The sequence below is a fragment of the Pleurodeles waltl genome, chromosome 2_1, assembly GCF_031143425.1.
Source record: "Pleurodeles waltl isolate 20211129_DDA chromosome 2_1, aPleWal1.hap1.20221129, whole genome shotgun sequence".
Classification (NCBI taxonomy): domain Eukaryota; kingdom Metazoa; phylum Chordata; class Amphibia; order Caudata; family Salamandridae; genus Pleurodeles; species Pleurodeles waltl.
This window is the reverse complement of record NC_090438.1, coordinates 77618717-77646623: the sequence shown is the minus strand read 5'-3', so window position 1 is coordinate 77646623 and position 27907 is coordinate 77618717.

Sequence of the window (27907 nt, the reverse complement as noted above, 5' to 3'; positions counted from 1 at the left end):
TAATAGACTGGACTCTGCCATGGACATTCCTCCGCCATCACCCCTCACCATTTTGCTACCCCGTCCAATATTGAGCACTAAAATAAACACCCTTAAAGCACAAAACAATCTGGAGTCAGTCTGTGATTTCGGAATAGTGTATTAGCAATTACTGTGGCAAAATGCTCTTTCATTTGTAATGTCGACATACCTATGTCACACAGCTGTAGTCCATGATGAATCAAAGCAGAAGTCACACTGTGAGACACACATCTGTGAAATCGTAAGGGAAAGTGACAACTCAGTGACCATACACTGGGTGAAAACGACAGACAGTAGAGAGGCAGTAGTGTTAAAGTACATGTAGTAGGCTGGTTTGTATTCTTACCTGTGTCTCACTGGAAATATTGCTGGATCACTGAGTCCCTGTTGTCCATGTCTTCTTCCTCTGCTTCCTCGTCTTCACTGTCCACAGGCTCCACAGCTGCAACAACACCCCCATCTGGACCATCCTCCTGCAGAAAAGGCACCTGTCGTCGCAAAGCTAAGTTGTGAAGCATACAGCAGGTCACGATGATCTGGCACACCATCTTTGGTGAGTAGAATAGGGATCCACCTGTCATATGGAGGCACCTGAATCTGGCCTTCAGGAGGCCGAAGGTCCGCTCGATTATCCGCCGTGTAAGCCCATGTCCCTCATTGTTGCGTTCCTCTGCCCTTGTCCTGGGATTCCTCACTGGGGTCAGTAGCCATGACAGGTTGGGGTAACCAGAGTCACCTGCAAATGCCGAGGGACAACTGTTAGACACACACTAACCTGTAGGGATATCCCCAGACCCAGACAACCAATGCCACTGTCTTGCTTCCAGGTGCTCACCTAATAGCCACACACGGTGCCTCTGGAGTTGACCCATCACATAAGGGATGCTGCTATTCCGCAGGATGTAGGCGTCATGCACTGAGCCAGGGAACTTGCCATTCACATGGGAGATGTACTGGTCTGCCAAACATACCATCTGTACATTCATGGAATGGTAACTCTTCCGGTTTCTGTACACCTGTTCACTCCTGTGGGGGGGGACCAAAGCCACATGGGTCCCATCAATGGCACCTCTGATGTTGGGGATATGTCCCAGGGCATAGAAATCACCTTTCACTGTAAGCAAATCCTCCACTTAAGGGAAAATGATGTAGCTCCGCATGTGTTTCAGCAGGGCAGACAACACTCTGGACAACACGTTAGAAAACATAGGCTGGGACATCCCTGATGCTATGGCCACTGTTGTTTGAAATGACCCACTTGCAAGGAAATGGAGCACTGACAGCACCTGCACTTGAGGGGGGATTCCTGTGGGATGGCGGATAGCTGACATCAGGTTTGGCTCCAACTGGGTACACAGTTCCTGGATTGTGGCACGGTCAAGCCTGTAGGTGATGAGCACATGTCTTTCCTCCATTGTCGACAAGTCCACCAACGGTTGGTACACCGGAGGATGCCGCCATCTACTCACATGTCCCAGCAGACGGTGCCTATGAAGGACAACAGCGAGCACAGAGTCAAACAACTCAGAGTGTGGTTCTAAAAATTCTGGACCAATGTAATTTACTTTGCCACAGCAGAACGATTTTAGTATCAAAAGACCGATAATGACTAGTACACTAAGCATGAGCATTTTCGCTCAATTCCAGCAGCGTTTTCACCTCGAAATCGCCATTTTTGTCCTGCACTCGTGGCTCCCATTTTATACACGGCAGCCATTTTAAAAGTTGCCCTCACATAGGCTTATAATACAGTCAGATTTGATTCCAAGGACACGTACACCTTGATTGACTTTTCTCTGACCTGGGCAAGCTGGAACCATTGCCTCAGGCCAAACCTGTTTGGTCAGTCCCTCTCCCAGTGGCCGAATCAGATAGCATCAAGGCACACCATGCCATAAAACCCTTATTATCGCTAACACACCCTGCCTAATCTTGCTCACACCTGCACCTGCTCTTTTCTTCTTCTTACTTTACGAGGGGGAGGTGCCCGTTTTTATTGGGGGTCCACACTTATCTGATGTAAAATACTAGGCCTTGCCGGGTAATTTATTATGGGTTGGATGACATGAAATATGAGGTTTCATCATGACACTGTTTTTTCCTTTGTAGTGAAAACATGTGAATGACCAACCAAAATGTCAAGAATGTTTGCCTGAAGCTTAAAAAACTGTATATAAGGAAACCTGATTTTGCATCGACAGACAGTCTCCTGAGAACATACAAACCGTGCTGTTGTACTTCTAGGACGCTTGTTACTTGGTTGCAGCCAATAAATTCGATCTTTGACTTCACCTGGAAGACTCTGAGTTTCTGTGGTCTGAATCAGGAAAGTACCCGAGGTCTTTGGGTGTACCCTGGCACCGCTGGGTTACTGGATCAGTACCGGTTCTGAAAAACCCAGTACCTCAGTTGGCGCCCAACGTGGGGCGATACCAGCGGTACCGGTCCAAGCCTGAGGTCCGTGAGGAGCTTCGTGTGAAAATTCTGGAGGAAGGCCGCCACTTCATCGACCCCTGCATGTCGACGTGGTCCAAAAGTCTTTGCTGCGAGGTTCCCTGCTTCCCGACGGCTACGAAGGACTGCTGCCCTGGCTATCGCCCTGATTTGGACCCTTGATGTTTGGTAGAGCGAAACGATAAGACGAGTCTTCTGGTGACGTCATCGATATTTTCAGTTAAGTATAAGTGGAGCGTCTCCCAGTCCCTAGTTGGACACTTGGTTTGGTCCTTAGTTGGACATTTGGTTTGGTATCCCTTAGGGATCACTTTGATTTGGAACTTGCAAGTACCAAAGCCGAAGGACTCGTGTATTCACGAGACTATCGTAAACGATAATCCTTTGAAGTTTGAAGCTAGACTAGTGAGCGAAGATGCCTGGTCTTAGCAGACTTGGAAATTTGTTTTGTCTTGGTTGTAAAAGGGACTCCCGGTTGGAGGACTCATGTCCGGTTCCTCCGATTGGAACTCCAACCTATGAATTATATGTGAAGCACGGAGTAGGCCCCATCACATATAATGAAGTATGGATCCGTTACACCAGAAAAGATGGTGTTTTAAAATGGCCCCAAAATGGTAGCTTTGACACAGAAATCTTAGATAACCTCGAAGTTAGACTTTTTAAGAAGAAAGCCCGGCCGGCAATGTTTGATTCTTTCCGCTTATGGCGTAAGGAAGCCAAGCAAAAGGAAATTAAATTAGCTAAGAAAAATAAGAGAGAAAAAGGTATTTCGATTATGCAAGCTGCTATACAGTTTAAAGATAACGAAGTAGAACAGTTGAATGAGCAGTTGCATAGGCGACATAAAATGACAGTAGATAAATGCTATCCAGTTTTGCCGCCTCTTCAGCAAGATGCAGCAAAAGACTCTGAAAAAGATCCCCTAATGTCGCATTTGCTAAGTTCGCCACCACCCTATGCGCAGAATGCCACGGCACCTCCGCAACCTCTAGTTGCACAACCAGTGGTTGCATTGCCTCCTGCTCCTCCCCAGCACCCACCAGCTATTCTTCAGTTGGTTCCTATTCCTCCGGTGCAGCCTCCTCAAGGGCCACCGGCTTTGACATGTGCTCTGCCTTTACTTCCTACAACTTTGACTACTATAGCGACTACCACTCCTGGTATTGTTTCTGACTCTGCTTCTGTCTCTGCCTTGTCTCATTCTGTTTTTCCTCCTGATCATTTGTCAACCTCTCCCTCTATCCGTCAGAGAATGACAAACACTGTGACTAGTCTTTTATCCCCTCTCTTTGGGTCATTAGCTACGACCCCAGTTTCAGAGCGTAAACAATTGCGTAGCCAATTGCCTGATGGTATGGAGAAAGAGACACTGAATTATTTGGCGCATAAATGGGTTACTGAACCAGCGAGATATGAACTAGAGTCTGTTATGGATGTCTTCCATCAGTGGGAAGAACCGAAACAGAGATACGTTTTTGAAAAAATGTGTACTTTTCTTTCTGAGGATTTAGAGGAAAATGGTTTGGAGCCCAATCTGCCTAAGTTGTGTCGTGTACGGTTCGATTTTTCGACAGGTTTGATTGTGGGTTCAGATGTCGAGAAAGCAGTTGCGATGTTATTATCGTTTAGGACTGAAGGTGTTTCCAGGTTATTGTTTAAATATGATTCTTCTGCTAAAAAGAAAGGGAAACAGTACCCCATGAGGGAAGTTCCCCCACAGTGGAGGGAAGGGGACCCAAATGCTAATCCACCTGTCCTGCCTCATTTCCAGCGTGTATGGGTACACATTCCATGGAAGCGAGCTGAAGTTTTATCCCTTAAGCAGACATTGCCTGATCCCCGTAAGAATCCTACAGGGTATTACAAGGAATTGTCACAGACTGCGGGGTCTTGCATTATGAATTTAGCTGACATAGACATGTTGTTTGGGAATGTTGTTCCACAGCCTTTATGGGGAAAGATTTGCCATACAGACCAAGCTCAAGAGTTAGGTGACACATGGGCTAATATTGCTGCTGCAGATGCCCGACAAATTGGTGGTGCTAAACCTGAGCCTTTAGTGACAGAGCTTCCTGGTAGGATTATTGATTACATGAAAACTATAATGCCTGCGATGCGTGTAAACTGGGATAAATTGTCTGCATGTAAGCAAAAGAAAGAAGAAACGGTATCAGATTTCTTCACCAGGTTTGAAGAAACGTTTGTGGACCACAATGGTCAAGATATGAGCACGGAAGGTGGTCAACGTTTGTTCGTCGATAAATTTGTGCATAATCTGCTTCCTGAGTTGTGTAAAAAGTTAAAAGACTCAGAAAGTTCTTGGGCAGTTTCCTCTTCAGCACAGATATTGGCTACTGCACAGTAGTATGAAAATAGAGATAAAGATGAGAGAGATAGAGTAGAGAAGAAAACAAAAGAATTGAAAACGAAGGTTCTGTTACAACAAGCGTACCCGCCACGTGGTGGTCAGAATAGTGGTGCACAGAACAACTATCAGAATAACTATCAGCCCCAACCGTTTCAGAGAAACTCGCAAAGAACCGAGTATGCTCAACCACGTATCCCAGTAGGTCCCAATCAGTGTTCATATTGCAAGGAAGAGGGTCATTTCAAGTATAGTTGCCCTGCTTTGCTACAGCGCGCAAATGGTACTTCTGGTTTAAGAGGTCGAGGTGTTCCACAAGCACCTAGAGGAAGAGGACGTGGATATGTTCCCCAGAGCGCGCGCCCATTCCTCCCTCAAAACTCAATGAACAGATTTGATCAACAGGTTACTGCATCTGGTAGGACGGCTCAGTACTATACTGATGATTACTATACAGAGGATGAGCATTTGGACAGTAATGATTGCTAGGACAGCCATAGACAAAGAGAGGGAGTTGTTTCAGTTCCAGTAGATCAGAGTGGGCCTTATGTTAAGGTGATTGCATCAGGTGTGTCAGAACCTTTTCTGTTGGATACTGGTGCTACCAAGAGTTCTATTATGCACTCAAAACTCCCTGGCGCACCTTTGTCTGGCGAAACAAATGTATCAGTAGGGTTTTCCGGCGCCCCAGTTAGAAATCCGATTTCTAACCCTATATCTCTTTCTGTTGGACCTTGTAAATTTGAAACACCCCTTATTTTGACGACAGGTTGTGGCGAGAACTTGTTAGGATTAGATCTGTTAAAGAGATTGTATGCAACATTGTATTGCTCTCCTTCTGGAGTGCAACTCACATTGGGTAAGAAAGTGGTTTCACCAATGTATTTGTCAAAGGACAGATTTCCACCAGAATTTTCGTCTCTTCCTAATACTCTTTGGGCTACTGGACCTAATGATGTAGGTCTTTTGGAAATTCAGCCATATGTGATAACATTAAAAGCCAATGTTACAATGCCACGTATTCCCCAATACAAGATCTCTAGTGAAGGGGAAAAAGCGTTGTTGGCAATTATTCGTGATCTGATTGAGAAGGATGTAATTGAAGAGACAAGAGGCAACGTTTGCAATAGTCCTGTTTTGCCTGTCTTGAAGCATACTGACCCTACTCAGCCACCTGTTTATAGGTTTGTAATTGATCTTAGAGAGGTGAACAAAATAGTTGTGCCACAGTTTCCAGTCGTCCCCGATATCACTGCATTGTTGACAATGATTCCAGCTTCAGCCACTTGGTTTTCAGTAATAGACCTGAAAAATGCTTTCTTCAGCATCCCTATTGCAGAAGAGAGCAGGGACATTTTTGGCTTCAATTTGGGAGGACGAAGCTTCAGATTTAAGAGAGCTCCTCAAGGCTATTGTGAAAGTCCATCTATCTATAGTCAGGCTTTGAAAGCACAACTTGACACTCTTATGTTACCTGATGGCGCCACTCTCATTCAATATGTAGATGATTTGCTAGTTGCCGCAGATACTAAGGAGATCTGCAAAGAAGCAAAATTGTCATCATTGCGTCATTTGTCTGATTTACACCACAAAGTGTCCCTTTCAAAGTTACAGTATTGTAAAAAAGAAGTGACCTATTTAGGTCATCTCTTTTCGAAGGAGGGAAGGCAACTGACCCCAGAGAGAATCAGAGCTGTTGCAGCAATGAGTGTGCCAAGAACACAAAGAGAAGTGCGTGCTTTCTTGGGTATTACATCATATTGCAGACAATGGATACCTAATTTTTCGTTAATAGCCAAACCCTTGGTGGCATTAACTTGTAAAGATATACCGAATCCCGTCCCATGGTCTGAAGATTGTCAGAAAAGTTTTGTCGAATTACGTGATGCATTATGTTCAGCTCCTGTGTTGGGTACCCCCAACTACAGCAAGCCTTTTACATTGTATGTCCATGAGAAAGAAGGTTGTGCGTTAGCAGTTTTGACACAACAGTTTGGAGACAGGGAGCGTCCATGCGCCTATTTCTCTTCAACCTTAGACTCAATAGCTAAGGCACTACCGAGCTGCTTAAGAGCGGCAGCGGCAGCTGCTGTTTCTATCCGACAGTCTGCTGGTTTAGTGATGAATAACACATTAATCGTAATGGTTCCACATGCAGTGGACACGTTGTTAAACAGAACCAAGACACAGCATTTAACTAGTGCTCGATTGTCAGGTTATGAGTTGACATTGTTAGCAAGCCATGTACATATAAAAAGATGCACTACACTTAACCCAGCTACGTTATTGCCAATTGTGACGGAGTTAGATACTTCTGAACAACATGATTGTCTCCATAGAACAGAAGAAGAAACGAAAGGGAGAATAGACCTTCTGGACACTCCCATTGCAAAGAGTGATGGTACTTTGTGGGTGGATGGTTCATGCTTTAAGCTCCCGAATGGTGACACGACTGCGGCGTATGCTGTGACAACTTTGTGTAGGATTGTTGAAGCCGCACGTATCCCACATAATTCAGCCCAAGCAGCTGAGTTAATAGCCCTAACAAGAGCATGTACAGTATCAAAAGGAATGAAAGTGACTATCTATACCGATAGCCAATATGCGTTTGGTGTGGCCCATAGTTTTGGGCGTTTGTGGAAGGAACGTGGGTTCCTGACCTCGCATGGAACTAAAATACAGCATGGTCAGTTGGTAAATGAGCTCCTTGATTCACTTACTTTACCGTTGCAAGTTGCGATTGTGAAGTGTAGCGCACATAAAAAGGTGACTGATGATGTTGGTCGTGGGAATGCATTTGCTGACGAGGTCGCAAAAGAAACGGCAAGGAATGTGATGAGCCGAATGTATGTCGCGGGCCCTGCAAGATGGATTGGTGATGTTGGAATGTGTGAAGACACGATAGAAAGCGTGAAATCGATTCAAGCTGAAGCCACAGAGAGAGAATTGAGTGAGTGGAGAGAAAGTACGGGTAAATTGGATGCGAATGGTTGTTGGGTCGAGTTGTCAGAACATCAAAGATGGTTGCTACCCGATGCGTATGTGCTTGCAGTAGTTACAATGGCTCATGGAATGGCTCACATCAGTGTGAAAGGGATTTGTAAGTTGTTGGCCCCAGTATGGCAAAATGCAGGACTTCCCAAGTGCGCAGAAAATGTGGTTAAAAATTGCATGGTATGCCTGAAACACAACCCTGGTAGAGGAATCCCACTCCAGCTGGTCATTTTGCACCTCCTACGTATCCGTTTGAGGTTTTGCAGCTAGATTTCATCCACATGGAGAGGTGCAACAACTTAAAATACGTACTCGTTGTTGTTTGTGCCTTTTCAAGATGGGTGGAAGCCTATCCCCTAAAAGACAATACTGCGCTATCCACAGCCAAAGCCCTTGTGAAAGAGTTCTTCCCTAGATTCGGAATGCCGAGAATGATCTGGAGTGACAATGGAAGTGAATTTGTGGGTCAAGTGATGAAGAAAGTATGCGAAGGGCTAGACATAAACCAAAAGTTTCACGCTGCAAATCACCCCCAATCAGCTGGATTAGTGGAGTGCTATAATGGCACTCTAAAGCTAAAATTGGCCAAGATACAAGCGAGCTCTGGTCTCAAATGGCCTGACGCTCTACCCTTAGCACTCCTATCAACCAGAATGACTGTGCATTCACGAGTGAAACTTAGTCCTTATGAAATAGTCTTCGGCCGCCCGGCCAATATATGGGGAGTGCCTAGGCCCAAGAAGTTCAGCGAGATAGAGCATCCTGTCTTGCTTGACTATCTGTATGAATTGACGGCTAAATTGCGTGTCTTACATCAACAGGTCCACGACACCCTGCCTCCGGTCTCTGAATCTCCAGGTCATCCCATTGAGCCTGGATCCTGGGTTTTAATAAAGAACTTTCAGCGAACCAAAAACGAGCAGCCCAGGTGGACCGGACCGCACCTCGTTCTTCTCTCCACAAGATCAGCTGTTCGAGTAGAAGGGAAGAAACACTGGATCCATGGGACCCATTGCAAAAGGGTACCCCTACCTCTGCCATATGACCGGTGGGTCCAGGAAGGTGTCGCCGACTCAGAGACTGAAACCGTGCCACGTTTTCTGCCTTTCAGCGATGCACGAATAAAAGGAACACTCACTGAGAAAGAAAGTGATGACATTTTACAATCAGCAGTATCACCGTCAGTTCGATTGGACACTACAGAACCTGAACTCCTTTTTCAGGACCACACGATACCTGGGACTAACCGTTATAATCTACGACCAAGAATAAAGGACAAATAAAACAGTTTACTTTTCTTCCCTTTAGCAAAGTTCTCCAATATGGAAAATTATTTTTGAATGCCTTTTTGCTTTTTTGTTGTTGTTTTTTTTGAACCTCCATCCGGGTTCAGCTGTAGGATCGTGGCTGAAAAGACTTAGGGGGGTAGCCTGTGGACACAAGGTCTACAGGTCTGGTTTGTTCTAGGGCGGCCTGGAACATTCAGAACACTCCTAAGTGAAGTAAACCAACCGCCACGAACGGCAACGGTTAGAGGATGGAATCTTTCCAAAATGGAGAACATGTTGAAAGACTGAGTTTCAAGAAGAGAATATGTGAAACAATAACCAGGAAACGGTTTTTGCTGCTGTGCATTTTTATATTATTTAGTATACTTATGTTTTTTATAGGATATATTTTATTCTGTTTTAACGTGATATTGGCACCTACTACCTCGTCTACACCTCCTCCTTCCACTGTTTCCCCACATTCTTTTCAACTCCTCCCTAAACATGAATCTGCTAGGAGACTAAAGTTCATTAATAACTCCTTCATCCAGCTTTTGCACCAACACCAACTAGTGATAAATACAACTAACTGTTGGGTGTGTGGCCTTATGCCTCACACAGCAGATAAAGGTATCCCTTATCTGATCCTGCCTTTCAGCCACAATGGTTCCGTGTGGGCATTCAGAACGATATTCATCTATGCACACTACCCCCTACGTTTTGCGGAAGACAACCCTAAGAAAAATGCTTTAGTTAAAGGTATCATAGACATGATGAAGGACAATATCTTCTACGAGACTATCCCCAGAGATGAGACAATGGCATATATAGGATGGAACATGACCGGATATGAAGCCACAATGAGTGAGAAACAGCAAGCTAAGATATCTTCCCTGATTTGGGTTGTACCCCATCAGGGTCACCTGTGTCTGCAAGGTACTGGCAAGAATCCCAGAGCTCAACTAGGGGAAAGCGTCTGCACTGAGACATATGTCTTCGCATCTCAGACCTCCCCTCCGCTCTTGGCAGCTAAGGGTACCTATTTCATCTGCCATGATAGAGCCTTTACATGGTTGCCCCCTGACTTTTCGGGCACATGCTTCGTTTCGTTCCTGTTGCCCCCTACCTACACAGCAGCGGCAGATTACCACAAGACAAGGATAGTTAGAGGCGTCTTCAGTGAAGAAGACACTGCAGGACAAGAATTTGTGGACTTCGTAAAGGGTTTTCTGCCGTTCTGGGGACAAATAAGTAACAGCAGGAGCATAAGGCAATTGATAAGAGTGGTTGAATCCACCGTGGCTGAAACCACTGGTGCCCTTGGTAACTTGACTGCTGAGCTCCAGTCGGATCGTCTTATGACCCTTCAGAACAGGGTCGCATTAGATGTCATACTTGCAGACCGGGGTGGAGTATGTACATTGATCCAATCGAGTTGCTGTGTTTTTGTCCCAGATAACGCTCCAACAGTATACCAGGCCATCTCCAAACTGCATAGAATTTCTGAATCTATTCATTTAGATAAAGGAGATTGGTCATTAATGGGATGGCTCTGGGAACTGATATCAGCATGGGGATGGAAGATTCTGATGGTCATTGGGATGATCTTGGCCATTCTTTTCCTGTTCTGTCTATGCGTGCAGTGTGCTCCTGCGATATGTGGCCTCTGTGTTACATCATGCATAAGGAAACCTGCACCAAGAGACGAGCTAAATACTAGGATGATGTTACAGCAACATCTCAACGACTTTAGAAACATAGACCTGGACTCAGATTAGCATGAGAATAGGTTTATTGCCTATGTAAGGGCAAAAGGAGGGTTTGTGGTTCTAAAAATTCTGGACCCATGTAATTTACTTTGCCACAGCAGTACGATTTTAGTATCAAAAGACCGATAATGACTAGTACACTAAGCATGAGCATTTTCGCTCAATTCCAGCAGCGTTTTCACCTCGAAATCGCCATTTTCGTCCTGCACTCGTGGCTCCCATTTTATACACGGCAGCCATTTTAAAAGTTGCCCTCACATAGGCTTATAATACAGTCAGATTTGATTCCAAGGACACGTACACCTTGATTGACTTTTCTCTGACCTGGGCAAGCTGGAACCATTGCCTCAGGCCAAACCTGTTTGGTCAGTCCCTCTCCCAGTGGCCGAATCAGATAGCATAAAGGCACACCATGCCATAAAACCCTTATTATCGCTAACACACCCTGCCTAATCTTGCTCACACCTGCACCTGCTCTTTTCTTCTTCTTACTTTACGAGGGGGAGGTGCCCGTTTTTATTGGGGGTCCACACTTATCTGATGTAAAATACTAGGCCTTGCCGGGTAATTTATTATGGGTTGGATGACATGAAATATGAGGTTTCATCATGACACTGTTTTTTCCTTTGTAGTGAAAACATGTGAATGACCAACCAAAATGTCAAGAATGTTTGCCTGAAGCTTAAAAAACTGTATATAAGGAAACCTGATTTTGCATTGACAGACAGTCTCCTGAGAACATACAAACCGTGCTATTGTACTTCTAGGACGCTTGTTACTTGGTTGCAGCCAATAAATTCGATCTTTGACTTCACCTGGAAGACTCTGAGTTTCTGTGGTCTGAATCAGGAAAGTACCCGAGGTCTTTGGGTGTACCCTGGCACCGCTGGGTTACCGGATCAGTACCGGTTCTGAAAAACCCAGTACCTCAAGAGGTACGTACCCACAGCTTACACAGAGCACCAATCATAATCCAAAAAGTGGCCTCTATGTGTGTTGAGTCTAGGCCTAGGTATGTGTGACGCAGTTAAAAATGAAGCCATGTGGGCCCCTGAAATGGCGGCTGCCTGACCTGTAAAGTGGGACAATTGGATGTGAGGTAACTGCGCTGGCGTTGTACACCGTTGCGGTAGGCGGTTGAAGACCGTGGCGCAATGCTGCATTGGTTAACATTGGACCCTATGGGTCCCAGGAGCCAATGACGATGTACGCGGGCGGTGACGGTACGCACCGCCGCGGACGTGACCATCGTTTTCTATCTGTTCAATCACTCGATACCTGATCTTCGACAGGAGAGGACCTACACTGCAAGTGCTGCTGTGACCTCAGTCTGGAAGAAACAATGGCTTGTGCGTCTGGGGAAAGGGCCCCTGCCTTCACATCGGAGGAGTTGGAGAAACTCGTGGACGGGGTCCTCCTCCAGTACACGCTACTCTACAGTCCTCCAGGCAAACAGGCAAGTACACTGGGAGCATGCTGTATGGGCTATGCCTGTGTGGAGTGGGGTAGATGTAAGGAGGGGGGAGATTGCGGCGTGCATGAAATGACGGTGAGTACATGTGCCACATGGCAAGGGTGGGGATGGGGGCCAATGACTGTGACAAGCCCCGCTGGGCTAGAGAGGACCGCCAGCACAAGCCCCGCTGGGACAGAGAGGACCACCAGCACAAGCCCCGCTGGGACAGAGAGGACCGCCAGCACAAGCCCCGCTGGGCTAGAGAGGACTGCCAGCACAAGCCCCGCTGGGACAGAGAGGACCGCCAGCACATGCCCCGCTGGGACAGAGAGGACCGCGAGCAGCTGAGTCACTGCAAAGGAGCCCGCCGCTCCAAGCACTGTTGAACAGGGCACTGCCGCTCCAAGCACCGCTGAATAGGGCACCGCTGCTCCAAGCACCACTGAGCAGGGCACCGCCACTCCAAGCACCGCTGAACAGGGCACCGCCGTGCCAAGCACCGCTGAACAGGGCACCACCGCGTCAAGCACCGCTGAACAGGGCACCGCCTCTCCAAGCACCGCTGAACAGGCCACCGCCGCTCCAAGCACCGCTGAACAGGGCATCGCCGCTCCAAACACCGTTGAACAGGGCACCGCCGCTCCAAGCACTGCTGAACAGGGCACCGCCGCCTCAAGCACCGCTGGCCCATGAGCGCCAAGGGCACTGACGCTACTGAGTCCGTTACAAGCAGGATAAAGCACTCTGGCATAATGCCCCCTCCAGAACCAGTGGAGAGATACATCCACTACCTCTGTCCTTAGCAGGATGAAGTACTCTGGGCACAAAGCCCCCTCCAGAACCAGTGGAGAGATACATCCACTACCTCTGTCCTTAGCAGGATGAAGCACTCTGGGCACAAAGCCCCCTCCAGAACCAGTGGAGAGATAATCAATCAATCAATCACAATATTTATAGAGCGCACTACGTACCCGCTAGGGTTTCAAGGAGGTTAGGGGGGGAGGAGGGGGTGCTGCTACTGGTCGAAGAGCCAGGTCTTGAGGAGTCTCCTGAAGGTGAGAAGGTCCTGGGTCTGCCGCAGAGGGGTCAGGAGGGTGTTCCAGGTCTTGGCGGCAAGGTAGGAGAAGAATCTGCCGCCGGAGGTCTTGCGTTGGAAGCGGGGAACGATGGCGAGGGCGAGGTTGGTGGAGCGGAGATGGCGGGAGGGGACGTAGAAGTTGAGTCTGTTGTTCAGGTAGGCTGGTCCGGCGCCGTGGAGTGCCTTGTGAGCGTGGACTTCATTCCCTCGTGGAGGTTGGCTTTGGCGGTGTGTGGGTCTTTGGTGAGGGAGAGGATGAGCTGGGTGTCGTTGGCGTAGGAGAGAATGTTGAGGTTGTGCTGACGGGCCTGTTGTGCGAGGGGGGCCATGTAGACGTTGAACAGCGTCGGGCTTAGGGAGGAGCCTTGGGGTACGCCGCAGATGATGTTGGTGGCTTCGGAGTGGAAGGGTGGGAGTCGGACTCTCTGGGTTCTGCCGGAGAGAAAGGAGGAGATCCAGTTGAGGGCCTTTTCTTGTATTCCGGCTTCGTGGAGGCGTGTTAATAGGGTGCGGTGGCAAACCGTATCGAAGGCTGCGGAAAGGTCCAGAAGGATGAGGGCTGATGTTTTGCTGTTGTCCATATGCCGTCTGATGTCATCTGTGGCGGCGAGGAGAGCAGTCTCGGTGCTGTGGTTACGTCTGAAACCGGACTGGGAGGGGTCCTTGGATTGAATTGTCCTCGAGGTCGTGGGTAAGCTGAGATCTTCTCGGTGACCTTCGCCGGGAAGGGGAGGAGGGAGTTCGGATGGAAGTTTTTAAGGTCGTTGGGGTCTGCCTTGGGTATCTTGAGGACGGCGTGGATTTCGGCGTGCTTCCAGCTTTCCGGGAAAGTCGCGGTTTCGAAGGATAAGTTGATGACCTTTCGAAGTTGGGGGGCGATGGTAGAGTCGGCTTTGTTGTAGACGTGGTGGGGGCAAGGGTCTGAAGGGGATCCTGAGTGGATGGAGTTCATGATTTTGCAAGTTTCAGCATCGTCTACGTGGGTCCAGGTGGTTAGGCGGTTGGTGCAGGTAGAGTTGTCGGGGTGGGGTCTGGCGGAGACGTGGTGTTGAGGCTGTCATGGATGTCGGCGATCTGCTGATAGAAAAAGGTGGACAGGGCGTCGCAGAGTTCTTGGGATGGTGGGATGTCGTTGACGTTGGCGTTGGGGTTGGAGAGCTCCTTTACGATGCAGAAGAGTTCTTTGCTGTCGTGTGCATTGTTGTTCAGGCGTTCTGTGAAGTGGGAACGTTTGGCGAGTCTGATTAGCTGGTGGTGCTTGCGGGTGGCCTCCTTGTGGGCTGCAAGGCTGTCAGGTCTGTGTTCGGGGAGCCATTTCTTCTTTAGTTTCTGGCAGGTGCGTTTGGAGGTGAGGAGTTCGTCAGTGAACCAGGTGGCTTTTTTCTTTCCTTGGTTGTCGGTGGCCCTCTTGAGTGGTGCAAGGGTGTTGGTGCAGTCGGTGATCCACTGTCGTAGGCTGAGTGCGGCGGTGTCTGGGTCGGTGGAGTCGGTGGGCGGGTTCTGGGCGAGGGTGCTGGTCAGCCGGTCTTCGGTGACTTTGCTCCAGCGGCGGTGTGGTGGTAGTTGGGTGCGGTGGTGTTCGATGTGCTTCTTGAATGTGAAGTGGATGCAGTGGTGGTCGGTCCAGTGGAGTTCGGTGGTGTGGTTAAAGGTGACATGGTTGCTTGCGGAGAAGATCGGATCAAGTGTGTGGCCGGCGATGTGGGTGGGTGTGTTGATCAGTTGTCTGAGGCCGAGGTTGGAGAGGTTGTCTATCAGAGATGTGGTGTTGGCGTCGTTGTTGTTCTCCAGGTGGAAATTGAGGTCTCCAAGGAGGATGTAGTCCGTTGAGGTGAGTGCGTGGGTGCTCGTGAGGTCGGCGATGGAGTCGAAGAAGGGTGCTCATGGTCCTGGGGTCGGTAGATGAGCATTCCTCTGAGAGTGGTATTGGGGTCAGTGTGGATCCGGAAGTGTAGGTGCTCGGCGGTCTTGAGGGTGTCGTCTGTGTGGGTGTGGATATTGAGGGTGGATTTGTGGGCGACGGCTATTCCTCCTCCGATTCCATTGGGGCGATCCCTCCTGGTGATCTTGTAGCCATACGGGATGTCTATGGCGAAGTCCGGTGCTGAGGAGTCATTCCACCAGGTTTCGGTCAGGAAGGCTATGCCTGGGGCAGTGGTGTCGAGCAGGTCCCAGAGCTCGATGGCGTGCTTGCGTGCGGAGCGTGTGTTGAGGAGTATGCAGTGGAGGTGGTTTGTTGTGGTTGTTGCAGGTTTCCTTGTTCTGTTGCAGGTGAAGTTGCAGGCGTGGCAGGAGAATGGTCCCTTGGTGTTCTTTGGGGAGGACTGTAAACATGTTGTGGAGCGGCCGGGTTTGAGGGCAATAAGCTGGTTGGTTGAGTAGCGGCGTCTGGTGATGCAAGGGTCGTGCGGACCAGGGGGGGTGGCGCTGGGCGCGGGCCAGGCGCGGACGGGCGCAGACGGGATTGCCTCTGGCGCGCCTCCCAGCGGCGCGGACGCGCAGTGCCAGCCATTAAGAAGGGAGGGGGGAGGGAGGAGCAGCCGGGAGACGGGAGGGAGTGGTGAATGGGGGCACAAGGGGGGCGGGCCGCAGGGAGGCAGCGGCAGGGGAAAGCGGCAAAGGGGAGCGCACAAGGGGCGAAAAAGCGGTTACAACAGTAAAAAAGGCACAAATGGAAGCAAAATGGAGCAAAAGGCACAAAAAAGCAAGGCACAGAATACAGTCACAAATACAGTGAAAACGACACAATGCACACGAGTACAGCGACGCAAATGGGGCAAAAAGGCAGAATAAAGCAAGGCGCAGAATACAGTCACAAATACAGTGATAATGGCACAATGCACACGAGTACAGCGAAGCTTACCAGAAGCCCACTAGACGGGCCTCGAACACGCTAGCAGCAGCGTGGGCGGGGGTCGGGACACGGGCACAGCAAGGTGGTGCTGCGGACGTGGGGGAGCGAGCCCTTGACCGAAATCAGGTCAGAGGTCGCTTCATCCTCGACGTGCAGCGCCAGCCATTAAGAAGGGAGGGGGGAGGGAGGAGCAGCTGGGAGGCGGGAGGGAGCGGCGAATGGGGGCGTGAGGGGGGCGGGCCGCAGGGAGGCAGCGGCAGGGGAAAGCGGCAAGGGGGAGCGCACAAGGGGCGAAAAAGTGGTTACAACAGTAAAAAAGGCACAAATGGAAGCAAAATGGAGCAAAAGGCACAAAAAAGCAAGGCACAGAATACAGTCACAAATACAGTGAAAACATGTACTACAGTGAATACATCCACTACCTCTGTCCTTAGCAGGATGAAGCACTCTGGGCACAAAGCCCCCTCCAGAACCAGTGGAGACTGTCATCCACTACCTCTGTCCTTAGCAGGATGAAGCACTCTGGGCACAAAGCCCCCTCCAGAACCAGTGGAGACTGTCATCCACTTCCTCTGTCCTTAGCAGGATGAAGTACTCTGGGCACAAAGCCCCCTTCAGAACCAGTGGAGAGATACATCCACTACCTCTGTCTTTAGCAGGATGAAGTACTCTGGGCACAAAGCCCCCTCCAGAACCAGTGGAGAGATACATCCACTACCTCTGTCCTTAGCAGGATGAAGTACTCTGGGCACAATGCCTCCTCCAGAACCAGTGGAGACTTTCATCCACTTGAGAGACTGTGGCTTTGCACTCCCCAGGATTGAATAGTGGGCAACCCACCCACCGTAGAGACTTGAGAGACTTTGGCTTTGCACTCCCCAGGATTGAACAGTGGGCAACCCACCCACTGTAGAGACTTGAGAGACTGTGGCTTTGCACTCCCCAGGATTGAACAGTGGGCATGTGGCCTCTCGTGGATTTGGCGTTGTGCACTCAGCCGGCTGAGGTGCCCCCCCTTTCCCTCCCCCTGAGGTGCCTGTTTTCTTGCTCTCTGATGCCCCTGCAGTGTTCTCTCCGTCATGGTCGGGGATCTTGTGTGGGCCTCGCCCATACCGTGTGGGCCCAGTGTTCCACGGACTTAATTGGAGCACTACCTGGACTACTATGCCTGGTGTATATTTTGTTTATGGTGTATGTATATATTTTTGCCTACTTGATTTTAATATATTACAATGGTTACACTCATTTCCTTTTGTCTTTGCATTCTTCCGGGGGGGTTGGGGGTTGTAACTATCATGTATTAATATGTATTAGCGTGTGTGTTGTAGTGGGTGAGGGTGGGGGTCGGGGTGTTGCGTGTGTGTGTCCCTGTTTTTTCCCTCCCCCCTCCCTTGTGTCGTAGGTGCAGAACTCACCGTGGTCTTCGCCGCCGGCATTCGTGCTCCTGTAGAGGAGCAGGAAGACTATCGCAGGGAGGGTTTGGAGTTCCGGATCCATGGTGTCCTGGTTCCTCATGGGGTGTGCAGAGATAAGTGTTTTCCCTTAGAAATCCTGTTTCCGCCGTGTTTTTATCCGCGGTGAATCCGCCCCAGAAAAGGTGGCGGATTGGTAGGTTGTGATACTGTGGGCGTTACTTTGTCTTCCGCCTGTCTGTTGGCAGTGACCGCCAAGCTGTTTGTTTGTACCGCCGTGGCGGTCGGAGTGTTAAAGTGTCTGTCTTTGTTGGCGGTTTCCACCACGGTCTTACTTGCACATTTTTACCGCCGGCCTGTTGGCGGTCTTACCGCCGCTTTAACACCGACCGCCAGGGTTGTAATGACCACCAAAATTATCTGCACAAGGGCCATCATTGTGTAGGTTGCCAATGTTGGTTTGGAGATCTGAGAGTCCTTAGGGGCCAGGAATTTAATTTGAATGATGTCTTGTGACTCCAGATGGCTGAATTCCGGGATAACCTTCAGTACCCTTAAAATGTTTCCCCTGTTTAAAATATCATCAGGACCTTGCATATGGTATTCCGGCCTAAACAGCAGTTTGGTACTTGAATAATGCTGAGCTGCTTCTTTAGCTGTGCCCAGTCTTCTAGAAGGACTTTCAGCAGCCTATGCAAAAGGTGGCACAGAGGGAACTCCTTGAGTTCCCTCCTCAGGAAGATGGGACAATAGAGGCTCAGTAGTATGGGCTATCACTGGCAGTGGATTTAGAGATACCCAGGTCCTTACAATACCATTACCAATGTGTTGTTTGATTGATCTTAGTGTTACTCTTGATGAGGAAGACATTTTACAGACGTTTTACAGACATTTCAGGAGCATGTAGGTTCAGTGCATAACATTAGGGTCCAGCCACAAGCTAAGCCTATGGTGCATGGAGTCTGACCAGTTCTTCTAAGTGTGAGGGAGGACCATAAAAATGTGCTAGATAAGTTATGTTATGAAGGAATTATTATGGCCCTCAGCCCGCCAAGTTGAAACCGTCGGGCGCATGCCAATGCGGCCACACTCACGCTATGCAGACAGTGAAAAGCTCCATGGGACCGTTCATACCGCCATGAAAAGGATGCAGGAGGGGGACTCGTAATCCCCTGGGCAGCGCTGCGGTCCTGGGGGATTACAACCACAGGGACAAAAGTGGCGGTCATAATGCCCGAGTTTTTACCGCCAGCCTGTAGGCGGTACAAACTCCAAAACAGCCCTGGCGGTCTTTGACGGCCAGGGTTGTAATTAGGGCCTATATCTTGTGACTTGTCTCAGTGGGTTGGGTATTGCTTTTGTGCATAAAAAGTCGAGAGAGTTTTTGCTTTCTGATGACATTCATCTTTTAAACAAAATACTAGGTAGATTGCCATCCACTCCCCAAAATACAGAATTTTGGACCAATTTGGTAGGGTCCAATTTTTTGCTGTCAATGTTCTAAGGTCTTCATATCACCAGGTTGCACTAACACTGATTCAGACAAGTTGATCATCTTTGTGACAACTTTGGGAGCCTTTAATTACTTGCATTTACCATTTCGAATTGCCTCAGCAGCAAGAATGTTTAAAAAACAGACAGATAATTTTTTGACAATCTTGATGCTGTACAGGCCTATCAGGATGACATTTTAATTTTTGCTCATAGTGTGTATCTGAGTCATACTATTACCTCTACAGGCCTTAAACCAAAATGCTGGTTCCTTTTAGCCATTAAACTTGCAGTTCCACCCTAAGATAAAGATGCTTTTCAATCATTTTTGGGTTTGAGTGAGTACTATGCTTGATTTATTCAGGGTTATGTTCAAGTTGCCCAACCTTTAAGAGCACTATTGGAAAAGGGAGCAAAATGTGTATGGTCTCCTGAAATGAATGAGAGGCTATAAGTAAAGTCAAGGGAATGACTGCGGAAGCTCCTGCATTGAAACCTTTTAATTCCGATAAAAACTGTATCAGTATGGTAGATGCTTTTTTAATTGGTTTTGAAGCTGTTTTAATTCAGGTGGTATTTGGCAGGGAAAAGACTGTAGCTTTTGCATCCAGGACGTTGAAAGTATCTGAAACACTCCATGCGTTAGGCTCTAGTCATTACTTGGCTGGTGGAGACACTTAAAACTTACATATGAGTTACATACTGACACAAACCTTTAGAGCATATTTAGAATTGAGTTAAATATTTACCAGGTAAGAAAAATTACAGAGCAGACTGTTTGTCACAAATTTGTCTCAACAAGGTGGGGAGTGGGGAGACTTTGGAAGACTCAGAGTATGTGGTCTCTACTTTGGAGGATGTGAGTGAGTGTGCAGTAACTTTTCTGAAGAAGTTTGGATGTCAGCTTATATTAACAATGAAAAGTTATGTCAAGTAAAGAACTACTTTAAAAATGGCTGGCCAAAAGAGAAGTGTTTGGCTGGGGATATGGAGAGTTATTTGTGGATATCTGATGAGCTTAATGTTGTCAATGATACTGTCATGAGACATGATCTATGCAGAGGTTCTAAGGAAATGTTTACATTCTTTAGCACGACGGGTACATAGGCATTACAAAACATGTAAAAAACCTAAGCAATTTTATTGGTGGCCTTCTCTGAATGCTCAAGTTCTAAATGCTGTCAATGAGTGTCCTGAGTGTTTACCTTCAACAAACACTGGAGAACAAATGAGATACCATGTTCCACTTCCAGATGAACCATAAACCATGGTTCCTCTTCCAGATGAATCATGACCCAAAGTGACTTTAGATTTCTCTTTTCTTGATAATATGTTGCCCACCAAGAAGAAATATTTGAAATATTCAGAGTGGATGTATTTTTATTATTGTATTGATGTATTATTCAGATATATTAATTTACCATTGCATTTCTTGAAGGAGTGTTTACCATTGAGGGTTCGCTGAGAGAGGTGGTTAATGACAGCAGTACAAACTTTGTTTCAGAACATATGCATTGATTTTTGGATTTGAATGATGTGACACCTCTTAAATTTGCCTTATATAGCCCTACATTGCACGGTTGTAATGTGAGTCACAATGTTTGTCAGAGAGGGATTGCTAAGCAGGTTTTGGCTGAGAATTATTTTGATGGAAAGAATAAGTGCAAACATAATTACCCCTGTGAGGTCAGGGGTCACAAAAGCTGTGCCAGGGGTTGCATGGGGCAAGCCAGGGGTCACAACTGAGACCCTTGGCAACCCTTAAATGATCCACGCAGTCAGACAGTAACATGTTCTCACAGGAGTTAATACCTCAACAACAAGTGCGAGGCCCCAGGAAGCACATACATGTGACACTATGAAGGAAAGTAGATTATTAGTAGGTGGAAGTATGCACCTCCAGCTAGTAATAATACCACAATAGCTAATGAGGTCCCACAAGACTCAATACATTAATCCTTGCTCAGCCCTTGGTAGCTTGACAACGAGCAATCAGGCTTAATTTAGGAGACAAGTAAGTTGAAAGCATTTAATATCAACAAAACAATAAATAAGTAAAAGACACAACACAATAAAAATACAAAACCACTTTATAAAAATAGAGAGCATTTATATCTTTAAAATGACACCAAAAACAACAAAACTCTAATGTAGGGAATGGAGATAAGAATTTTCAAAGATTAAATAAAAAAAATGTGCATTCTAGTGGCAAGTAGCATAAAGCACCACTGGTGGCTATCTGACTGCACTGGACCACGGCAATTTCAAAGTGTTAGGCCAACTGCGATAGAGCGCGGGTCAGCTAGGGAAAGTGCTCATCCAGGTCAAAAGTTTACCTTCAGACTTAGGGCCTTATTTAGATTTCGAGAGCCGGGTTACTCCGTCACAACGGTGACGGATATCCTGTCTGCCGAAATATGAATCCCATTATTTCCTACTGGATATATATTTCATTGCATGGGATAGCCTCACCGTTGTGATGGAGTAACCCACCTGCCAAAATCTAAATCAGGCCCAAAGACATTTTGTTGGAGCTTTTTTCTTGATGTCAAGTCCTCAGGTTCCTTCGATCTGGAGTTTGATTCGACGAGGGAGGCCTGCTGCAGTATGATGCCTTGGTGAGCCCCTGGAAGTTTTTGTCCTCAACAGAGAATAGTTTCAGAGGTTTGAGAGGTACAAACCTGCACAGTCAGGCTGATTTACGGTTTGTCAACTGCGGCTTGACTCTAGATGTTGAGTGGGTCTCCTCCTGGACCTTTTTAGCAAAACTTTGTAGAAACTTCCCAGACTTTAAGAACTTCTTCCTCGTTGTTTCCTTTGGGAAGAACAGTGTCCAGTCAAGGGTTCAGAAGCTCTGGATTGCCTTTTGGGCGTTAGGACTCAATCTCCCACAATGCACCTATGCAGTCCAGAAAACTCCAGTTGTGACTGGTCAGCTGGGATAGTCCTCTCATTGTCTACTGCAGATGACGTCTTTCAGCACTTGCCTACCTGCTGTTGCCCAGAGAGTCCACTCCTTTCCTTGAGTCAGGCATAGTCCTTTCTTTGTGGAGCCTCGAGAGTGAAGCAGGTACAGTCCTTTTCAGTGCAAGCCTTTGTTGATGCAGTCCAATGGCCCAGCAGGGCAGTCCTTCTTCTTCTTTAGTTACACACAGTGATCTGCAGAACACCTGTAGCTCTGCCATATTTATCCTTCATTCTGGGCTGGCAGAAGGTGGGGACACTTCAGCCAATAGGGGTAAAGATACCTCCCTCTGATATGACTACTTCCTGCGAATTGTGGCATATTTTTGAAGCAGAATGCACTGTTGTAACAAAAATCAAAATGGAGAAATTCTCTACTTGGAGTGTGTGTCTGTGTAACCCAACCCAGAGGTGTGGCTAACATCTGACTACACTCCCCTTCCATCTCCTCTCCTAATTTAGTTAGGGAGTCTCCCAACTGGCTGTTGATCAAGGAAGTGAGGGGTGACCTGTGTCCTGCGACATCTGTGCTCCTGCTTTTCAAGTCTAGCTTATCTCCCTAGCCCCTTTCCTCTCCCTGGCTTCTCCGGGAAGAAAATCTCCTCCAGCTGAATGGCTGTATTGTTTCAGCCCTAGGCCTCTTCACGCCTACTTTGAGACTAACTTGGCTCAGGCTGTAAAAGGCTGCTACAGAGCTACCTTATGTAATTTCAGGATTGAAGGTTCTAAAACTACTTACCTGTAATAGTTATAACTCATCCAACCTTGAAAGGTTGTTGGATATACTGTATTGTAACCATTATTTTTATACTTTTAGTGATATTGCTAGGTAACTCCAATCAAAAGTTAGACTTTATTAAGTTTAATAAAACCTTTCTATGTTAGCCTGTGGGGCTAGCAGTACTGCAATACGGTAAAATGGCTTTTGCTGTTTTTCCTACCAGCAATATAAAACATATTTTATATTGTCCCTGCTTTTTATAACAAGTTATTCTATCCTGGGGGCATCCAGGGCAGAACTTAGGGGCAACTTAAAAGTTATAAAAAGGTAGTTTGGACTTTTGAAGTACTTTTAATTTCAAAGTTGAATTTGGACATAGTTTTATTTTAAAAACAGCCTGCTGAGCAGGGCAGGCTTTAAAAGGACACCAGACACCACAGCAGTACTCACCTAAGTGCATTAAGTCAACTGAGGTCGCTAAACCTAGCTACCCTACCATATACTAGGGCCAGTTAGATTTAGACCATTTACCATTTACCTTCAGAGGACAGAGCACTGGCCCTGGGCCTGGTAAGCAGAACCTAGGGCACATTCCTGGTCAGTAACCACCAGCGTCATTCAAAGAATAGGGGTGATTAGGGCAAAAAAGATGGCTGTCCAACATGTAAATTCTTTGCAGGAACAGGATGGTTCACAGCTTTTTTCATGTTCTTCGTCATATTCAAATGTCTCAGTAGAACTTTCCAAAGTTCCATCTTTTGTGGATTTGACTAACAATCCAGATTTGAGTAACAACACTCGGAGAAGGATAGGTGCTACAGCCTCTAAGAAACCAAATACATTCTGTGAATATTATTTGTATTAATATGTTATGAATATTAATAAAAATAATAAAGGGTGATGTGATATTGGTTTATCTATTAAAAGTAACAGAATTTGTATTTTTTTTTCTTTTAAGTGTATGTTTTACTTGGCATTGTTCTTATTGGTGTTCCATGTTCCAGATTCTAGAATGGTTGGCACTGGGGATTCTTAGGCCCTGATTTATACTTTTTGACGCAAACCTGCGTGTGCCAATGGGCACAGTGCCATGTAGGGTGGCCCAAGTTAGGCCACCCCTATGGCACTTTGCAAAAAAAATACAAATACTTACCTGGACTTACCTGGGATGGATCCCCCCATCCTTAGGTGTCCTCCAGGTGTGGATGCGGGTGGGTGGGGGTGTCCCTGGGGGCAGGGAAAGGCACCTGTTGGCTGTTTCCATGGCCTCTGACCATGGAAAAGGGCCCACAGGTCCCCTAACGCCTGCCCTGACCCGGGCGTTAAATAATGGTTGTTAGAAATGGGGTCTTTGGTTGGCAGTCAGATTACCCCCTGTCCAAGCAAGGACACTCACTCTAGTCAGGGTAAGTCACACACAATCCAAATTATCCTGTGCCCACCCTCTGGTAGCTTGGCACTGAGCAGTCAGGCTTAACTTAGAAGGCAATGTGTAAAGTATGTGTGCAATAAATCATACAATAACACAATATAGCACCACAAAAATACACCACACAGTGTTTAGAAAAATATATAATATTTATCTGGATATTTGCAGGTCAAAACGACAAAAAATGCAATAAGAAATTGTAGGGATATCACTGGAAAGTGATATAAAGTGTCTTAAGTCTTTAAAAAGCAAACAAAGTCGCTTTCAAGCACAAAGTACCTGGTTTGGAGTGAAAAATCTCCGCAAAGGGCCGCAGAGGAGGAGATGTGTGGAAAATGGTGTGTGCGTCAGTTTCGCCCCTTCACACACGGACTTGTGTCGTTATTTTTCAAGCGGGGAAGATGTTGCGTCGATTTCCGGCGCACGGACAGGTCTCCTCTGTGGGTCGCGGGGTTTTCAGATGCCCCGGGGTCAGTGCGTGGAATCCTGGGCTTGTAGTCCGGCTGCGCGTCGTTCCGAATGTGTGTGGAATTTTCTCCCTCACGGCAGGCACTGCGTCGATTTCCCCTCTGGAAGTCGGGCAGCGTTGTCCAGGCGGGCAGTGCGTCGAAGTTCCGGTCGCACCGCAGGCGGCGTGTTGATCTTTTCCTCGCGAAGTCGAGCGGCGTCTTTCCGGTTCGGCGTGCGGTGAACTTTTCACCGCGGAACACGCTGTGCGTCAAATTTTTCGCCGCACAAGGAGTCCAGTTGCAAAAGAGAAGTCTTTTTGGTCCTGAGACTTCAGGGAACAGGAGGCAAGCTCTATCCAAGCCCTTGGAGAGCACTTCTGAAGCCAAGCAAGGGAGCAGCAAGACAGCAGGGCAACAGCAAGGCAGCAGTCCTTAGTAGAAAGCAGTCAGGTGAGTCCTTTTTGCAGCCAGGCAGTTCTTCTTGTCAGGGTGCAGGTTCTGGTTCAGGGTTCTTCTCCAGGAAGTGTCTGAGGTGGTAGGGCAGAGGCCCTGTTTTATACCCAAATGTGCCTTTGAAATGGGGGAGACTTCAAAGAGTGGCTTAGAAGTGCATCAGGTTCCCTTTCAGTTCAATCCTGTCTGACAGGGTCATAGTAGGGGGTGTGGCAGTCCTTTGTGTGACGGCAGGCCCTCCACCCTCCCAGCCCAGGAAGACCCATTCAAAATGCAGATGTATGCAAATGGGGTGTGTCTGAGTGAATGCACAAGGAGCTGTCAACTAAACCCAGCCAGATGTGGATTGTAAGGCACAGAAAGATTTAAGTGCAGAGAAATGCTCACTTTCTAAAAGTGGCATTTCTAAAATAGTAATTTTGAATCCAACTTCACCAGTCAGCAGTATTTTGTATTACCATTCTAGCCATACTAAATATGACCTTCCTACTCCTTTCAGATCAGCAGCTACCACTTCAACAATGTATGAGGGCAGCCCCAATGTTAGCCTATGAAGGGAGCAGGCCTCACAGTAGTGTAAAAACGAATTTAGGAGTTTTACACTACCAGGACATGCAAACTACACAGGTACATGTCCTGCCTTTTACCCACACAGCACCCATCTCTAGGGGTTACCTAGGGCACACATTAGAGGTGACTTATATGTAGAGAAAGGGGAGGTTTAGGCTTGGCAGGTACTTTTAAATGCCAAGTCGAGGTGACAGTGAAACTGCACACACAGGCCTTGCAATGGCCGGCCTGAGACAAGGTAAAGGGGCTACTAAAGTGGGTGGCACAACCAGTGCTGCAGGCCCACTAGTAGCATTCAATCTACAGGCCCTGGGCACATATAGTGCACTCTACTAGGGACTTACAAGTAAATCAAATAGTCCAATTTGGTGTGATCCAAGGTTACCAAGTTTAAAGGGAGAGAGCATATGCACTTTAGCACTGGTCAGCAGTGGTAAAGTGCGCAGAGTCTAAAAACCATCAAAAACAGGTCCAAAAAGTGGAGGGAGGCATGCAAAACGTTAGGGGTGACCACTCTAAGGCTGTCAGGTCTAACATGTGTCACCCCCAGCTGAAAGTGGGGAGAGCTACCCAATCTCCTGGGAGCTCTCATCGCTAAGGCGGAAGTATCTGGAGAGACCATCAGCATTGGCGTGGTCAACCCCTGGGCGATGCTCCACCGTAAAGTCCATCCCCTGTAGGGAAATGGACCACCTCAAGAGTTTTGGATTCTCACCCTTCATTTGCATGAGCCATCTGAGGGGCCTGTGGTCTGTCTGAACCCGGAAGTGAATCCCAAACAGATATGGTCTCAGCTTCTTCAGTGCCCAGACCACAGCAAAGACTTCTCGTTCAATAGCACTCCACCTCTGTTCCTGTGGTAATTGTCTTCTGCTAATAAAGACTACTGGTTGGTCTAGGCCCTCCTTGTTCATCTGTGCTAGGACCGCCCCTATGCCATGCTCTGAAGCGTCTGTCTGCACGATAAATTCCTTGGAGTAGTCAGGGGCCTTGAGCACGGGGGCCGTGCACATGGCTTCCTTCAGGGAGTCAAAGGCTTTCTGACAAGACTCTGTCAAGTCACCAACCTAGGTTGCTTTTTGGATGTGAGTTCTGTCAAGGGTGTCACCATGATTCCATAGCTCTTGACAAATCTGCGGTAATAATCGGTGAGGGCTAAGAAGGCTCTCACCTCTGTTTGGGTTCTAGGTGGTTGCCAGGCCTTGATAGTTTCAATCTTGGCCTGGAGTGGCTGCTCCTTGCCACCACCTACTAGGTGTCCCAAGTACACCACGGAACCCTGCCCAGTCTGGCACTTACTGGCCTTGATGGTCAGGCCTGTCTGTTGCAGGGCCTGAAGCACCTCCTTGAGGTGGAGCAGGTGTTCCTCCCAGCTGTCACTGTAGACAGCAATGTCGTCCAGGTAGGCTGCGCAGAAGGCATCCTTGCCAGCTAGGATCCCGTTAACCAACCGTTGGAAGGTAGCGGGGGCATTTTTCAAACCAAAGGGCATCACCCGGAATTGGTAATGGCCCTCAGGTGTGGAAAATGCTGATCTCTCTTTAGCCCCCTCAGCCAAGGCGATTTGCCAGTACCCTGATGTGAGATCAAAAGTACTGAGGAATTTGGCAGCGCCTAGCTGGACTGCGAGCTCATCAGCTCGGGGGATGGGGTGAGCGTATTCCGTGTGACTGAATTGAGACCCCAGTAGTCCACGCAGAACCTAAGTTCTGGCTTGGCACTGGGGGCAGCAGCCTTGGGTACCAGCACCACAGGGCAGGCCCAGGGACTGTTAGACTTCTCAATAACCCCTACAGCCAACATCTTGGAGACTTCCTCTTTGATGCTGGCCTTCACCTTGTCTGACAATCTGTAAATTTTGTTCTTTACAGGGGGACTGTCTCCTCTGTCAATATCATGGACACTCAAGTGTGTGCGTCCAGGGGTGAGAGAAAACAGGGAGGAGTACTGTTCCAGTAACTGGTAGCAGCCCCCTCTCTGGTCAAGGGTCAGGGAGTTTGAGAGAATGACACCCTTCTCTGACCCATCACCTTCCTTGGCAGCGAGGAGGTCAGGGAGAGGTTCAATCTCCTCTTCCATCCCCTCATCTGTCACCAGAAGCATGTTGACTTCAGACCTCTCAAAATGAGGCTTCAGTCGGTTGACATGGAGCACCC